A 17,161-nucleotide genomic window follows, 5' to 3' on the forward strand; every position below is an offset into this window, starting at 1 on the left:
GTACTTCCTAATAGTTGTAAATGATTGTTAATGTTTGAAAATGTGCCGACGGAGGTACTTTGTACGCTCTATTTTTGTATTTATGTGAAAAATCCTTTATCTAGCAGGAATTTACTATACAGGAATGCATTCTACAGATATTTCTGGTAAAGAAACCATTCACGAAAAGTATTTGGTTCCCTTAATATACGAGAAGGTTCAGAAAATATTAATTGACAGCGTGTGCGCGACGCGTTCGCGCCAGACGGCCATTGCAGCCTTTTCTTGACTCGCCAGGGCCGCCGCTATGCGTATTCGACGTTGGTACCACTCAAGTATGTCTTTGCTTACTATTTACATACATTTTTTTTTGTCTTTTTGGGTGCCGATCATTACAAAAGATTATAAAAATACGAGTTATATTCACATTTCATTGTGGAAATGCTTAATAAAGAAAATTGAATACAAAAACTTACCTATTTCTGATGTAAACAAATAAAAAATGTTTCAGCCTTGCTTGACGCTTGTTCCTGGTATCGCGATTTTCAATAATAAGAGTCCAGCAGTAATCAGCAAGCATCGCACATAAGTCTTTTCCATTGTTGAAATATCTTCATGAAAGATTAATGCTGGAATTGTATTCCTTGTTTTGATTTTAAAATAATTTCGTCATGAATATAACAAGAACAGTCCGGCTGATTTATACACTTCCGCGATATTTTATCGATTTAATATAGAGCAATCTATGTCTTAATTATGTACTTCGATCAATAAAATCGATAAAAATAGTCCCATTTACATAGTGTTTGGACTTATTTTAATCGGAAGAATCTTGAATGTCCATTGGTATTACAATTATAAAGATAAGACAACAATTACTGAAAATAAAATTTTCCAGTCACCGCATTGCTGCGGTTAATTTTCTTTATTAAGCATTTCCACAATGAAATGTGAATATAACTCGTATTTTTATAATCTTTTGTAATGATTGGCACCCAAAAAGACAAAAAAAAATGTATGTAAATAGTAAGCAATGACATACTTGAGTGGTACCAACGTCGACTACGCATAGCGGCGGCCCTGGCGAGTCGAGAAAAGGCTGCAATGGCCGTCTGGCGCGAACGCGTCGCGCACACGCTGACAATTAATATTTTCTGAACCTTCTCGTATATTAAGGGAACCAAATACTTTTCGTGAATGGTTTCTTTACCAGAAATGTCTGTAGAATGCATTCCTGTATAGTAAATTCCTGCTAGATAAAGGATTTTTCACATAAATACAAAAATAGAGCGTACAAAGTACCCGCGTCGGCACATTTTGAAACTTTAACAACCATTTACAACTATTAGGAAGTACATAAAAATATAATTAGCTATATGGATATGTAGAGGAGAGTCCCCTCTATTTCTTGACTCAAACTTGAACTTTCTCGCGTGTTTAGTTTTTGCGTAACAGGTCATTTTTTATCAAAATCATGCATTTTTACAAAAACCAATATTTTTCGAAAACGTTGCGTGATAGAGCAATTCTGCTTTCGGATTTGGTTTTAGAATGACAAAGTGTATAAGAATCACCCAACAGATATTGCAAAACTCGAAAAAAGTTTTATTTTATTGGACAGTGTTAGTGACGCGCATGAATGGATTAACGAGATTCCCTCTGTCCCTATCTACTGGGTCTTATAAGCGTCAGGGACTTATATCATGGTAAAACCCTGTCGCACCAACCCCTCCTCCACGTGGTAGGACCTGGACACCATCCGGGTGACTAACGGGGCTCTGGTAAAGAGAGCTCATAACAAGTCGAACTTGACAGGCGAGTACGTTTGGCGATTCGCAAGTGGTTGCGGCTCCCGCACGATACACCTGTTGGATATTTCCACACTACGTGTAGGATGGGGGGCCTTGGCATCCCATCCTTCGCCACCACCGTACCCGGTCTTATGCTCACCCGCCTACAGCGCCTGGCAACTTCCTCCTCCCCAGCCGTGAGAGCAGTTGCCGAGTCCAACTGGGTCGACAAAAGACTCAGCTGGGCGGAGCGCGCTCTCACTAAGGACGGCATTACCCTGTCGTCCAAGGAGAGGAGAGAAGAGTGGTGGGCCAAGCACTTGTACCGGGCGGTCGATGGCCACGAATTACGCGAGTGTGGGAAGTCCAACCTTTCCACATGGTGGGTCGATGCGGGATCCTACGGTGTTCCCGGACGGGACTATGTCCAATATCATCACGTCCGGGTTAACAGTCTACCCACGCGCGTATGTACCTCGCGTGGCATCCGTCGGGAGACCAGAGAGATGCAGTGCCGGGCGGGCTGTCATGTCACTGAGACAGCAGCCCACGTTATCCAGGCCTGCCACCGTACACACGGAGGTCGCATCAAGCGACATGACGCCGTGTGTAAGGTGCTAGCCTCTAGTCTCCGAGATGCCGGGTGGACTGTCACCGCAGAGCCTCGGTTCCAGACGTCATCTGGACTGAGGAAACCTGATCTGGTCGCTAAAAGGAGCGGTCGCATAAGCGTGATCGACGCGCAGGTGGTCAGCGGCGTCACTTCTTTGGACGACCAACATGAGACGAAGAGGAGATATTATGGGAACAACTCTGACATCACCCGTATTTTGTCCGAGGAATCCCAGATCCCTCCGGGTGACATCTCCTTTTCGTCTTGCACACTTTCGTGGCGAGGTGTGTGGTCGTCTAAATCCGCTGACTACCTTCTGGGTCTCGGGCTCCCCAAGAAGTTACTATGTGGCATCACCACGAGGGTGCTTCAGGGGAGCCACACTAACTGGGTGCGGTGGAACAAGATGGCTGGGCTGGGCGCACGGGAGGGGCACCCGCGCGTCGGCGTTGGATAGGTTGGTGGCGGAGGTGCTAGAGCGCCTTCATTAATTGGGTTACCCGTCCCCACTCCACCTCTTGACGGGCAATATGCCAATCCGCAGCCAGCGTCGCTGTGAGGAGGGGTTTTAGTCGGTAGGCCGCAGTTCGCGGGAGTCCGACACTACCCTCTATCAACAGAGGGTGTGCATAACCGCATTTCCCCTCCTCGGCAAAAAAAAAAAAATAGCCAAATGCCTCGTCATCTAATTAGTGACGCGCATGAATGGATTAACGAAATTCCCTCTGTCCCTATCTACTGGCGGGGACAGCATTTTGGCTTTCTCATGGGTCGAAAGGAGCGCCTCTGGCAGTCCAAACAGACCGTATTGCACTCACAGAGCTGCTATGGTGCGGTGGCTATGACATAAAAGTGAGTACGACCGGCAAAGCCCGGTCGAGACTGGTTTTCGCGCTCATCTAAGCGAACCAGCGTAGCGGGAACGCGTATATTGTAATACAGGCTGAAGGAATCATTACTGCCAACCTTCAGCCGCTGAGGGACACGGCCCCAGCAAGAAAAATGCCGCTACAACTAAAGCAATACGTGTCCGGGAGGATTTGCTAAGGGATGAGCTCTTTTCCTCGGAGAAGCCGGAGCTGTAAAGGAACACTATGTGTTCTAGCTGCGCTTGTGCCTCCACGTGGTCCCACTGGATGGCAGGCTCTTCGGAGTCGAGCGAACAAAACGAAGCGCAGTGGAGTGGAGGAGACAACCACTCAAAGTCCACGTCTCCCACGTGTTTGCCGTGCGTGGCGACCCTTGTCGTCGGAAAAGAGGATCCTGGGATCTGAGGGGGCCCTCTCCTGCGGGAGAGACGTCGCCAACACGTACCTTTGGCCATCTGCTTCGACTAGATGGGCGGCTAAGCGAGATAAAGTAACCCTATGCTTAGTCAATCGGCTTGGAATATCATGAGCTACTAGCGAGTGGTGTTCCGTTTGGGCGAGGAAGTGGATGGTGTTCGAGTAATCGGCACCAATATCCGCGGACTATATTCCGGGTGATGTCCTAACCTAGCGGGATGCAGGTTCCATTTGAGGGTCCGAGGAGGCCGGGACACGCAGCGGAATGAAAATTTCACTATATCATATGGGAAATACAAAGAAAACAAAGCGAGTCAAGACGGTGGATGCAGCGCCCGGCACTGCCGGGGGTGAAGCCACCGCAACTAAAATCGAGAGGGCCGAGGTAGATAACGATGTAATCGTTTTGACACCTTGTGTGCCCCTCGTAAGGTGCGATGCACTTTTGCCGGTGAAGGTCGAGGTCGAGGCTGATGGGAAGGAAGAGGATGTACCTAAGCCGAAACCAAAACCGGAACCGAAACTGAAGAAGAAGGCGACCAAGTCGCCAAAGAAGAAAGGCTCTTCCTCATCGTCCGGGAAGAGCACAAAAGATCAGGGGCAAGGTGCTAACCTTGTCTCTGACAAAGATGGCACGGTGCTCGACGGGGATGATAACCCAGAGCCCAAAGATGACCATAACAAAGGAGGGGATAAGGAACCGGTCCCCTCCGAAAAAGACAAATTCGACCCCAAGCCAGCACCAGGCAAAGGGAAGAAAAAGAAGAAGGGAAGGAAGCCGAAGGATGCGGCTTCCGGGCCCAATGAAAGGAGCCTCGATCTCATAAGAGAAGAGGCCTTTCAAAAAGTCTCCGAGGTCACGAAGATCTGCGTGCGCGGGAAATCGCGACTCGCAAAGATCACGGCCAAGGAGATAATCGAACAAGCGAACGCACTCAACGAGCTGGTGATGGAGCTCATTCTTCGGAATGGCTACCTCGAAGGGCAGCTCGTAGCGGCAAGAGCAGAGAAGGCTCGAACTGCGGTGAGTGCAAAGACTGTGTCGCTGACTGCCCCGCGGTCAATGCCGACCGGTCAAGCTGGTATACGCGTGCAATCGACCTACGCCGACAAGGTAAAGGTCGATTGCAAGAAGGTTTCCCAAGACGCGGTGAAGCCACCACAGCATGTGGTGAAGATCTTCCCGCCGAAGGGCAAGAAGCAGGACAGCGAAGCGACCAAGCCTACTGTCCTCTCCTTGGTGAAATCCAACAAGGAGAAGATCCGCGTAAAGTCGGTTCGACGCATCCACTCCGGTGGCATAGTCGTCGAGACTGAACGCAGTGAGGATCTTCGGGCCTTTACGGGAAGTAACAGCCTGAAAGATGCAGGACTCTCTGTCTCTCTGCCAACTAGGAGGAACCCGTCACTCATCGTGTACGACGTTCCTCGAGAGTTGACGAGAGACGAGGTTGCTTCCAATCTCTGGAAGCAAAACCTTCCAGAGATGACCCAGAAAGAGTTTGCCTCTAACCTGAAGGTCGGCTTTCAAGTCGGTCCCAAGGGCAGGGAGGCGGCCAACTGGGTCATCGAAGTCAGTCCGCAGGTTCGCCGGCGGCTGAAAAGTGGGGAAGGCCGAGTATACATGGGCTGGTCGTGCTGTCGTGTACAGGACTACGTCTCGGTAACTCGGTGCTTCAAGTGCCAGAAGTTTGGCCACACGGCCAAACGATGCAAGCACAAAGAAGACGTATGCGGTCACTGCGCCCAATCGGGGCATACCTTTGCCTCGTGCAAAAACAAGAAGAGCGGACCCGTCTGCTCTAATTGTAAGGATCGAGGCAAGCCGCACGATCATAAGTCGAGAGACAAGCTGTGCGAGTCCTATCAGGTCGCGTTACAGCAAGTAGTAGCTCGAACCAATTATGGTTAGACACACCGAAGATAGACGATCTCAGAGGCAGATTCGAGTTGTGCAGCATAATATGCAGCGCTCTCGGGTCGTGACCGAAGAAATCATATCTTTGCTGCATACCAGGAGACCCGATGTGTTACTAGCACAAGAGCCGTACAGCTGGCGGGGCAAATTGCCCGGACTCGGCTCAGCGAGAGTGTACACGGAAGGAGACCAACCTATGGCGGCAACAGCTGTCATAAACCGGGATCTAACCGCGGTCAAACTCACGCATCTGTGCGACACGCATCTCTCCTGTGTAAGCGTTAAAGGCAATTTCGGAAACGTCTACCTAGTCAGCCAGTACTTTCAATGTTCGGAGGACATTGAACCAAGTCTGGCTGGACTGAAGAATGTGCTTGCGGCGCTAAACCATAACCGAGTCGTGATTGCAGCCGACGTCAACGGAAAATCTACCCTTTGGGGGAATTCGAAGACGGACGCGAGAGGGCGAAAGCTCGAAGAGTTCATGGCCCGACACGACTTAGTTATTTTGAACGCAGCTGGTAGTATACCCACGTACTCCAGCTCACTGGGAGAGTCCTATATCGATGTCACATTAGTGACTAGCGACATAAAGACGATCCAGTCTTCACGAGCAAGGAGCTTGAAGAGGCGGTGAAACGTCTGAAGAGACGAAAATGCCCAGGCTTAGACCGGATAGAGCCGGAACTTGTAAAATGCTCGGTCGGAATACTTCGCACCGAGCTGCTTCGGCTCTATAATGGTTGCCTCGAGCACGGGACCTTCCCCTCCAGGTGGAAAGTCGGCTCAATCAGAACTATTCTGAAAGCGCCTGACAAACCGGAGACGGAGGTGAAGTCCTATCGTCCGATTTGCCTACTATCCGTAGTAGGCAAAGTTCTTGAGAAGCTAATCGCTATGCGATTAGCTAAAGTGTTCCTAAGCTCGGAATACGCATCTGACCGGCAATACGGATTCAGACCTGGGCGATCCACGGAAGATGCCGTGGTAAAGCTGAGGGGTCTGGTATCCAGCTGCGAAGATAAGTATGTCCTGGCGCTCGCCTTCGACATCTCGGGTGCATTTGACAATGTCTGGTGGCCGAGCATCCTCAGCGAGCTGAGCTGGTGAGCTAATGGTGGACTATTTCTCCAACCGTGAGGTGACCATAGTGTCTAATCACGGAGAAGTGAGGAAAGTCGTAACCAAAGGCTGCCCACAGGCATCAATTCTCGGTCCAAGCTGTTGGAACTTAGTCTTTGACGGAGTTCTACAGCTCTTATCGAACACCGGGCACGCTTGCGAGCCCATAGCCTATGCGGATGATCTCCTCGTACTTGTCAGTGGCAACACGAGGAAGGAACTCCGGCTCAAAGGCCAAAAGGTAGCAGATGCGATTTCTGCGTGGTGCAAATCACAAAAGTTATCGCTATCTGCTCCTAAGACCGAGATGATCTTGCTAAAAGGCTCTCTGCATAGAGAAAGGCCGCCTGTGGTGAGGATTGATGGAAGAAGTATCGCCGTAAAGGATACCATTCGGTACCTCGGCGTACACTTTGACAAGCAACTGGGAATTACCTCCCATGTTGCGTACGTGAGTGCTAAGTCTATGGAGACGTGTAATGCGTTTTCAAAGATTGCTTGTTCGAACTGGGGATTGGGACACCGGGCCATGCGTACTATGTACCGTGGCCTATTCGTCCCAATCGTGGCGTACGCTGCTGCGGGCTGGGCAGACCTTCTCACCTTTGTATCGAGAAAAGCTCTCATCAAAGCGCAGAGGAGAGCTCTGCTTGGCTGCATCAAGGCCTATAGAACGGTATCGACGGATGCGGTCCCCGTGATCGCCGGTGCGGTACCGATAGACTTGGTGATAGCGGAGCGAATATGCGCCTATAAGATACGAAAAGAACTTGATATCGAATTTGAGACATGTCGTATTAGTCAAGCCGATCTGGCTTCCGGAGCTGTAACGCCCACCGATGCAGTAGCTGAGGTAAGGCGAGCAGCTCTGGCTGTGTGGCAACGGAGATGGTCGTCATCGACGAAGGGAAGGACTACCTTCCAATACTTCAACGATGTATCAGACCGTCTCCGCGCGCGATGGGTGATCACCGATCACTACGTCACACAATTCCTAAGCGGACACGGAGATTTCCGTGCGAAGCTCAAGGAATTCACTTTGGTGCAGGACGAGCATTGCGAGTGCGGCGAAGTGGAAACACCTAGCCACATCTTGTACGCTTGTCCGCAGTACGATCAAGCGCGAGAACTCCTACGCCAGGAAGCTGCTGCTAAAGGTCACTTGTGGCAGGTGCAGCCAGCACTCCTGGTAAGCGAAGCTCTATTCAAGAGCTTCCGGAACTTCGCGCGAGAAGTACTAAAACTAAAGTGGAGACGAACGCGTGAACGATTGGACACCACCAGCGGTTAAGATCCTTCGGGATCTTAACTCCTCGGTCCAGGATTCATGCCCCTCCCGCTTATAGCGGGAGTTCCTGGAAAGGGTTGGACTCGAGGTGGCAGTGGAATCGACGTTGCATGTCCCTCCAATAAGGCAGGCGACGAGAGAGTAGAGCCATAACATCTGGCATGACGAAATGTAGTAGTAGCCGGTATGAACTGTATGTTCGAGGTACGGCGCAGCCGGGGCAACCCGACTCATATTCTACAACACTACCTGTCCCTATCTACTTTCTAGCGAAACCACTGGCAAGGGAACGGGCTTGGAAAAATTAGCGGGGAAAGAAGACCCTGTTGAGCTTGACTCTAGTCTGGCATTGTAAGGAGACATGAGAGGTGTAGCATAAGTGGGAGATGGTAACATCGCCGGTGAAATACCACTACTTTCATCGTTTCTTTACTTACTCGGTTGGGCGGAGCGCGTGCACCGAGGTCTTATGACCCGGTTGTCACGGTGTTCTAGAGCCAAGCGTGTAAGAGTGGCGTGAGGCTTAACGGCTGATCGCCGACAATACTCCCGCGTGATCCGATTCGAGGACACTGCCAGGCGGGGAGTTTGACTGGGGCGGTACATCTGTCAAAGAATAACGCAGGTGTCCTAAGGCCAGCTCAGCGAGGACAGAAACCTGCTCAGTACGAGAGGAACCGCAGGTTCGGACATTTGGTTCACGCACTCGGTCGAGCGGCCGGTGGTGCGAAGCTACCATCCGTGGGATTATGCCTGAACGCCTCTAAGGCCGTATCCTTTCTAGTCAAAGGAGGCAACGATATTTCCTAAGGAGTTTCGTGTGGGTCGAAAGGCTCAAAACAATGTGACACTACTAGGTGGCATGGTCCTCGTGGCCGGTCATCGCACGGGCCCCATTTTGCCGTACGGACATCTTTGTACCCGTCGTCGGGATCTCTCCGAAACGACGGACACGGCGTTGTAACGGTCGATCATGGGTACTCCAAGTTCGACGTCGAGACTCGGAATCGTCTGTAAACGACTTAGGTACCGGGCGGGGTGTTGTACTCGGTAGAGCAGTTACCACGCTGCGATCTGTTGAGACTCAGCCCTATGCTTGGGGATTCGTCTTGTCGGTTAGACGAGGCCCCAGCTATAATAATATCTATTATATTATTATAGCATATATGATAAAAGAAATATACTGTTTCTTTTATTAATTTTTTTTTTATTTTTTTTCAAAGCACTACGCCGCTGGTACTTTGAAATATACTGTTCCTTTTATTATTTTTTTTTATTTTTTTTCAAAGCACTACGCCGCTGGTACCCGTGAACCTGGTAGAACAGAATGTAGTACGGCCGGGTGTCACTCGGATCGCTAATAACTCGGTAAACACGCTTCCTAGTCGTTTGTCATCGCGATACATGCTATCGTAGAGAAAAAAAAAGATAGGGACAGTTTATTGTCTACATAGAGAGCTTTGGAGCCACGCTCGCTCTTGCCGTACCGAAGTCGCTCTAGGCGTCTTATACCGGCGATGTTGGATTCTAGCCTTTAGAAACAGCTGCGAAGGGTCCGTAAGTCCGTAGGTGTAGTGGACTGACTTGGAAAAACCCCTCGTTCACCATTCAAGGATCATCACAAGGGTAGACCGTCCCATACGGGAAGTAACTCGCTTAGCCGCTACCGGATCAGCTTGCGCCGACCCAGGAGCGTTACCAGCGGGGGCCACGAGGAGGCGGAGTTGTATGGTATGGTAGCCGTTCTTGCCTATTTGACCCTACGATCTCGAATACCCGGGGGTATCACCTGCGAGGGATCGTCAGGGTGGTTGCTTTGTGGTTTTCGACTCTTTCTTATTCTCTGCGTCTCATGGTACTTGTTGCGAATTTTCGAAAATGCTTGAAGGCATTGATTTCGACCAACTTGTGGAGATCACATGGCCACGTGATTTGAGACTCGTTTAGTTCTTTTGCAAGCTCTTGTCTTTCGTTGTTGTTTAATGGGCAGTGGTAAATTATATGTTTTGCTGTGTCTGTTTCTCCGCAGCTACAGAGATCGGAGCTTATCAGATTTAGTTTCCTCAATTTGCTGTTTATTTTCCCATGCCCCGAGAGGAGCTGTGAGGTATAGAAGTCTGGTATTATGTGTTTTGCGTCTAGTCTGCTTTGGACATTCGGGAAGTACTCCTTGGAGAATTGACCAAGGTGCGCCCGACGAGAGGCCTTCAGTTGCGCACAATACGATTGCGCACGTACACATTGCGCACATATCTTTTGGACACAGTATGATTGGACACAAGAAGAATTGGTCACGTTTCAATTGCGCACACGAAGAATCGGACACATCTCAATTGCGCATAAATAGAATTGGAAACATATTTATTGCGCACAGATAAAACTGGACACAAGCGAATTGCGAACAAATAACCCTAACAACTAACCCTAACCCTAACCCTAACATTTACTACAGACTCTAAAAACCATTCATTTTAACACTTCAAATATTAATTAGTTTCGGTTAATTTTACAGATTCATCACAGGAAATCCTAAACATGGATTTGACACTTAACATCAAGCGCACATAACCCGAAATTAATCAAGACTTGGCCGCATTAACATCACTGTCTAAAATTAGTGTGCGCATTTCTATTTGTTCGCGATTCGCTTGTGTCCAGTTTTATCTGTGCGCAATAAATATGTTTCCAATTCTATTTGTGCGCAATTGAGATGTGTCCGATTTTTCGTGTGCGCAATTGAAACGTTTCCGATTCTTCTTGTGTCCAATCATACTGTGTCCAAAAGATATGTGCGCAATGTGTACGTGCGCAATCGTATTGTGCGCAACTGAGCGCCTCCCGCGCCCGACTCCATCGGTCTTGCCATAGGATCGCTGTGTGGTACCTGATTTGAAGTTCTATTTCTTTCATTTCCAATTGCGCTAGGTCTTGGTCCTGTGTACTTGGGGGTTTGAATAGCTTGTCCCCGAACTTGGTTTCTAAGCCTTTTCTGATGTTATATATTGCTCTCCTTTCCGACAATACTATGTCGATAGGTGGAGCGGCTGCAATTATTCTGAGCGCTTCATTGGAAGTTGTGCGGTATGCTCTTGTTGCCCTAAGGAGGGCATATCTTTGCGCTGATTGGAGCTTTCTGGTGTGGTGCACATTTAGCTTGTCACTCCAGCGGCGGCCGCATAGCACGCGATGTCTAGGAAGACGCCTTTGTACATTATCATCATGGTTTTGTAGCTAAGTCCCCAGTAGGACTTCGCTACTTGTGCGAACCGATGGAATATGACTTTGCTTTTCTTGGTTACATGTTGCACATGTGGTGTGACATTGAATCTGGTTCCAAAATGTATACCGAGGTATCTTACGGTACTTTTCATGAGGATGGAGGTGTCTCCTATTTTAACAGTAGGTGGCCTTCTAATGTCCAGGAGTCCTTTCAAGAGTATCATTTCTGTTTTTTGCTTTGAGAGTGTTAGCTTGTGCTTATTGCACCACTCAGTGATTATTTTTGTTGCATTGTTGGCTTTGACTTCCATTTCTATTCTGGAGTTGCCTGGTATTATTACCATTAGGTCGTCTGCATATGCGACGTGTTCTATGTTATTGCTTTCGACTGTGTTGAGTAGATCGTCGAATACTAAATTCCAAAATTTGGGCCCGAGGACAGAGCCTTGTGGGCATCCTTTGGTGGCTGCTTTGGAGACTGTATAGTTTTTGTCGTGTATTTGCATTGTTCTGCCTGAGAGATAGCTTTGGATTAGGCAGTATATATTCCGTGGACATTTCCTCTCTTTCAGGTGCTGGAGTATAGTTGGCCACCATACGTTATCGAAAGCGCCGGATATGTCGAATAGCAGAGCTATTGCATATTTCTCATTATACTGTGCAACTGTTTGTCGTACATTGGTAATTGCGTCTTCCGTTGAGCGGCCGCTGCGGAAGCCGTATTGTTGCCGGGCTGAATGCGGATGTGATTCTAAAATAGCAGAGAGTCTAATAGCTATTAGCTTCTCCAGGACTTTGCTGAGGATTGGCAGTAGGCATATGGGTCTATATGACTTTGGGTCAGACGCATCTTTGTCATCGCTTTTGAGGAGAACCCTAATTACTCCTCTTTTCCATTCCTTCGGGAAGGTACCGGAGGAGAGACATGTGTTAAAGAGGTGTGTAATTTCTCTGTTCAGTTTAGGCCAGGCCTTCTTGATAATTTCCGCCTCTAGGAGGTCTAGTCCTGGGGCTTTCTTATTTTTGAGCTGTGCTATTACTTCCCGAGTCTCAATCATTCTGAAGGCCGGTGTGTCTTCAGTATTTGGTGGGGATTCTGCATTGGAACGAATCCGTTTCTTCCACGACATTTCGGTGTCTGAGTTGTCATCAGGAATCAGGCTGTTTAGAAGGAGCTTATTAGTCTGCTCCCAGGAGGTGGTTTCTTGTCCATTCCCTTTAATGCTGCTGCAGGCTTTAGCTGTTTGGATTTTGCCTGTTTGTAATTTGTATACGATTCCCCATGGATCTGAGTTTCCTTTGTCTGTGACGAAGGAGCGCCAGCTACTCAGTTTGGTTTTTCGGATTTGTGCAGTGTATTTGTTTTTGACACTTCGGTACTGCTGTTTGTGTCTTTCTTGTTGTGTAGCGTCTCTAATCTGTTGGAATTTTCTTCTGAGTTCACGCACTTCTTTTTTCAGTTTGTCAAGGTCTCGGTTCCACCAGGGGACTGATTTTTTGAATCTGCTTTTTCTTGGAATAGATCTCTCGCAAGCGGAGACTAACTTCCTTTCAAGCTCAGCTGTTTTCTGGGCCACCATTTCTGGGGTGGCCTCTTCTGTGCTTAGTTCGACTTCTGTAGACTGAAGGATTCGGTCGAATCTATCCCAGTTGGCACGTTTCAGGTTGAAGCGGTTTGACTTCGCTGTGTGTTCAGCGGTTTCAGCTATGTGGAGCTTGAAAGTAATCAAGTTGTGATCACTTGTTGTGATTTTGTCGTGAATGTGCCAGTCGTGAATATTATCTATGCATGTGTGTGTTGCGAGTGTTACATCAAAGTTGGATTTCCCTCGGTCATTGTCGAAGGTTGTGATCCTTGATGGTTGATTAGCAATATGCAGATTGTGTTGCGCTATGAGGTCCTCCATGTCTAAGCCTCTGTTATCGGTCTCTGGATTGTACCAGAGGACTGATTTAGCATTGACGTCGGCTAGGACTATGACGTTTTCTCTTTTTAGTTTTTGCAATGTGTTGTCTAGGTAGTGGATATATGGTTCTATTTGGTCTGAGCACTGAAAGTATGCACTGATTAGGTAGAACCTCTTGCCTGGTGCCGTGACCTCGACGCAGGTGAAGTGCGTGTTGCAGAATTGATCAAGTTTAAGTACTGTGAGATTCGGGTTGAAGATGATTATTGCGCTCTTGGTTGTGTTCTTTGAGATATTCTGTGAAAAAAGCTTGGTGTCTAGTATTACTTCTGCACCTCCCATGGACCTTATGTTGAAGGTGTTGGTGTACGAGTAGGGTTCGTGTATGGCGAGGAGGTCAATTTCCTCCTTCTCCGCTATGAGCCTTAGTTCTTCCATGACAACTCTAGAGTTCCTAGCGTTCATTTGGGCTATATTGATTTTGATAGGGCTTCTGGTGTTTTGCCGGTTTGATTCGCTTCTTGAGACGCTATATGGGTTGTTGTTAGTTCCCATGGACTACTTTTGTCGATTCATTTCCAAAGTTTATGCGGCTGAGGGAGATTCCTAGCGCGTGCTTGTAAGCAGGGCAACTTTGTTCCCTTGAGCCATGATTTGCTGGCTTGCCAGCCCTCTTGCAATTTATGCAAGTTGGTTTTTCTTTCTTGTGTGGGCATTCTTTGAACTGGTGCCCTTCGGCGCCACAGTGGCCGCACGTGCTCGTTTTCGATTTGCAGTGTTTCGAGACGTGCCTGAATGCCTGACACTTGTAGCATCGGCTTGCTGTAATGAAATCTTTGACTCCGTATGCTTCAAAGCCCGCGAATACCCGGTTCCTTCCTAGAAGGATTTTTCGGGTTTCTGGGGACACTTCTGCGACCCAGTTCGTTGTGTCCTTGTCTTTTTTCCCAGTCCTGAAGAGGAGTTTGAATTCCTCTTGTAGGTTCTTTTCCAAGTTTTGGTCAAGGTTTTGTCTCCTGATTGCTTCTAGGAGATCAGTTTCGGTGGTTCCCGTTGGGACTCCAAAGATTATCAGTCTTGGGTTCCTCTTGGGGAGAGGGCCTATTTCCATTTTTGCCTTTAGCTTTTTGTTATTTAGGACTTGCTCAAGGTCCTTTTGAGTTTCAGTTTCGATTAGAATTCCTGCATTACCTATTTTCCTAATATTTCTGATTCTGATGTTTTGCTTGGTGGGATCAATACATTCAGCTAGAGCTTTTTTGGTCTCGTCGCTGGTTGTTATTCCACTACCCTTGCCTGGGTAGATGGTTGCCACCGGTTTGGTTGCCTTTATTTCTGTCTTTTTCGTGACTGTTCTGATTATGCGGTTGGTTTTTGTGATGTCTGAGTATGTCATTGGTTTTGCCGTGTGGATTTCGTGGTTGGTGTTTTTTCTCGCTATTAGATTGTCCAGTTTCTCGGATAGTTGGTTGACTTTGTCTTCCAATGTTCCTTCCGTATTAAGCCGTTGGGATTTTTCGTGTTGCTGGAATTTTGTGGACCGTACTGCATGTTTCTTAGCGTGTTCATCTTTCGATGCCCTTGCTTCGTCAAGTTGCCGGTGGGTGCATTCTACTTGGCGTTCGAGTTCGCTTACTACGACCTCTGCGTGTGTTAGTTCTTCATCCGAGAGTGTTAGGCTCGAGATGAAGCTTTTCAATTTTTCGAGGGAGATTCCAGTGTGCTCATTTTCGGGCAAGCCCGAATGTGCAAGCTTGTAGTCCTCGTTATTCTTTGCAGATTTTGGTTCTGCCAGTTTTCTTTTTGACTCGGTCGGTTCATCCGAGTCACTGGAGTTGCCTGATTTCTCAGACTTTTTCCTTTTATTTTTCTGTGTTTGCAGTTCTATTTCCATGGTTCCATTGTTCTTTTCGGTATCCGTTTCGGATTCCTTGTCTGTACTCCATTCTGAATCTGAGATTTTAGAGTAGTCATTTTGTAGTTCTTTCTCTTTTGCCTGTTTCCTTTCCTCCTCATTTTTCTCTGCTTTCCCTCCTCCTAGCTTCTCTTTCTTCCCTCCTTGCTTCTTCATTTTGTTTTGGTTTGTGTTTTTAAGGTTCTCCATAACTATTCCCACGAGTAGGGACGAACAACAGTCGCTCCCCGGGTGACGCCTGTAACCGTTTTATTCTCTTTCTCTTCGTTCCTGCCGCGTCTTACCACGCGCACGCTGTCGCCTCCTCACTATGAAGGCACGTGAGAGAAATCGTATCAACGTTAAGCTTCTGATAGATAGATAGGGACGGTTACAACCCTAGTAAGATAAGGTTCGTGCCTCCAGGCACTGGAAGACGGAGAGGTTCAAACTAACTTGAATCATTCGGAGACGATCTTGGTGGTAGAAGTAGGATATATTCTGTTATGCTTGGTATATATATACACTAATCGAGATCTTTATGAGTACAGTATCCTCAGTACGACGGTTGAGGGATCAATATTGTTCGGAATTCGCGCCCAGTCGATCGCGACTACGTCGAATAGTGCCTTCGCATAGGCAGTTGCCCGAGCCCTATCTTGGCTCCACGTCTGGGTCCCTTTCGGATGCTTTGATCGTGTCACCGTATCGCGAATTTCCCGGACGAACGTGAGCCGTCGTAGCATACTAGCACTCGTTGCTGACGCAGGAAGTGCCCGAATGACGACACGTACAAGGCGTCGGTTAGACACCCGACCCTGAGGATCGTCTCCGTCGTCACTAGTCAGTGGGTTCGGAGACTATCCGGTATCGGTGGAAAGACGTTAACCGTACTTACTCTGATGACCGTATCGCGAATTCCCCGAGCGAACGTGAGCCGTCGTAGCATACGAGCACTCGTTGCTGGCGCAGGAAGTGCCCGAATGACGACACGTACAAGGCGTCGGTCAGACACCCGACCCTGAGGATCGTCTCCGTCGTCACTAGTCAGTGGGTTCGGAGACTATCCGGTATCGGTGGAAAGACGTTAACCGTACTTACTCTGATGACCGTATCGCGAATTCCCCGAGCGAACGTGAGCCGTCGTAGCATACGAGCACTCGTTGCTGGCGCAGGAAGTGCCCGAATGACGACACGTACAAGGCGTCGGTCAGACACCCGACCCTGAGGATCGTCTCCGTCGTCACTAGTCAGTGGGTTCGGAGACTATCCGGTATCGGTGGAAAGACGTTAACCGTACTTACTCTGATGACCGTATCGCGAATTTCCCGGACGAACGTGAGCCGTCGTAGCATACGAGCACTCGTTGCTGACGCAGGAAGTGCCCGAATGACGACACGTACAAGGCGTCGGTCAGACACCCGACCCTGAGGATCGTCTCCGTCGTCACTAGTCAGTGGATTCGGAGACTATCCGGTATCGGTGGAAAGACGTTAACTGTACTTACTCTGATTACCGTATCGCGAATTTCCCGAACAAACGTGAGAATTAGCTTCTTTTCGTGGAGAATACGGCTCGAGACCGATGCAGTTTCCCTCGTCTCGTTGGAATTATTTCTTAATTGATCGCTACGGCCGATGATTGCCGCTCGTAGGACTTTATGGACCCGTGTCGTACGGTTTGTACGACACTTCCTCAGTTTGAGGATATCACGAGACGAAGGAACGCAGTCGGTTTGACTGTATCGCCCCTGAGTCGGTTTGACTCGCTCGCCGCGTACCGAACAGCCCGAACTTCTCGAACCCGCACGAGCTCGCGCCCAGACGTAGAGTGCCCTAATTCTCTCTCGCATCGACCTCATTCGATCCGTATCGCGTGGGGATCGATGCGCGCGCACGCTAATTAGTGGGGGATCCTGCGATCCTTCCTTAAGAGAAGGATGACGGGACGACCAGGGACGTCGTGGTGGGGGTCCGCGTTGTTCATGCGACACGTCGCCCGATCGATACATATCGACATGTAATCGATACGGTTACACGCCCTTTCCGGGGAGAAGGCTTTTACGCTCAAGATTTCGCCAGGTGTCTTGAGGAAGCGCTAATGGCCGATGGACCCACCGACCGCCCGTGTGAAACACGGGACCTC

At 48.6% G+C, this 17,161-nt stretch overlaps 1 long non-coding RNA gene across 1 annotated transcript; it reads right to left on the minus strand.

Annotated features, from left to right (window-relative positions):
* Positions 1-1,581: 1,581 nt before the first annotated feature.
* LOC143363263 (uncharacterized) lies at positions 1,582-9,100 on the minus strand. Its single transcript, XR_013083780.1, has 2 exons — positions 8,246-9,100; positions 1,582-1,638 (listed from the first exon to the last, which is right to left on the minus strand). It is a non-coding gene; the product is annotated as an uncharacterized LOC143363263 (long non-coding RNA).
* Positions 9,101-17,161: the final 8,061 nt, after the last annotated feature.

The sequence above is a fragment of the Halictus rubicundus genome, unplaced genomic scaffold, assembly GCF_050948215.1.
Source record: "Halictus rubicundus isolate RS-2024b unplaced genomic scaffold, iyHalRubi1_principal scaffold0029, whole genome shotgun sequence".
Lineage (NCBI taxonomy): Eukaryota > Metazoa > Arthropoda > Insecta > Hymenoptera > Halictidae > Halictus > Halictus rubicundus.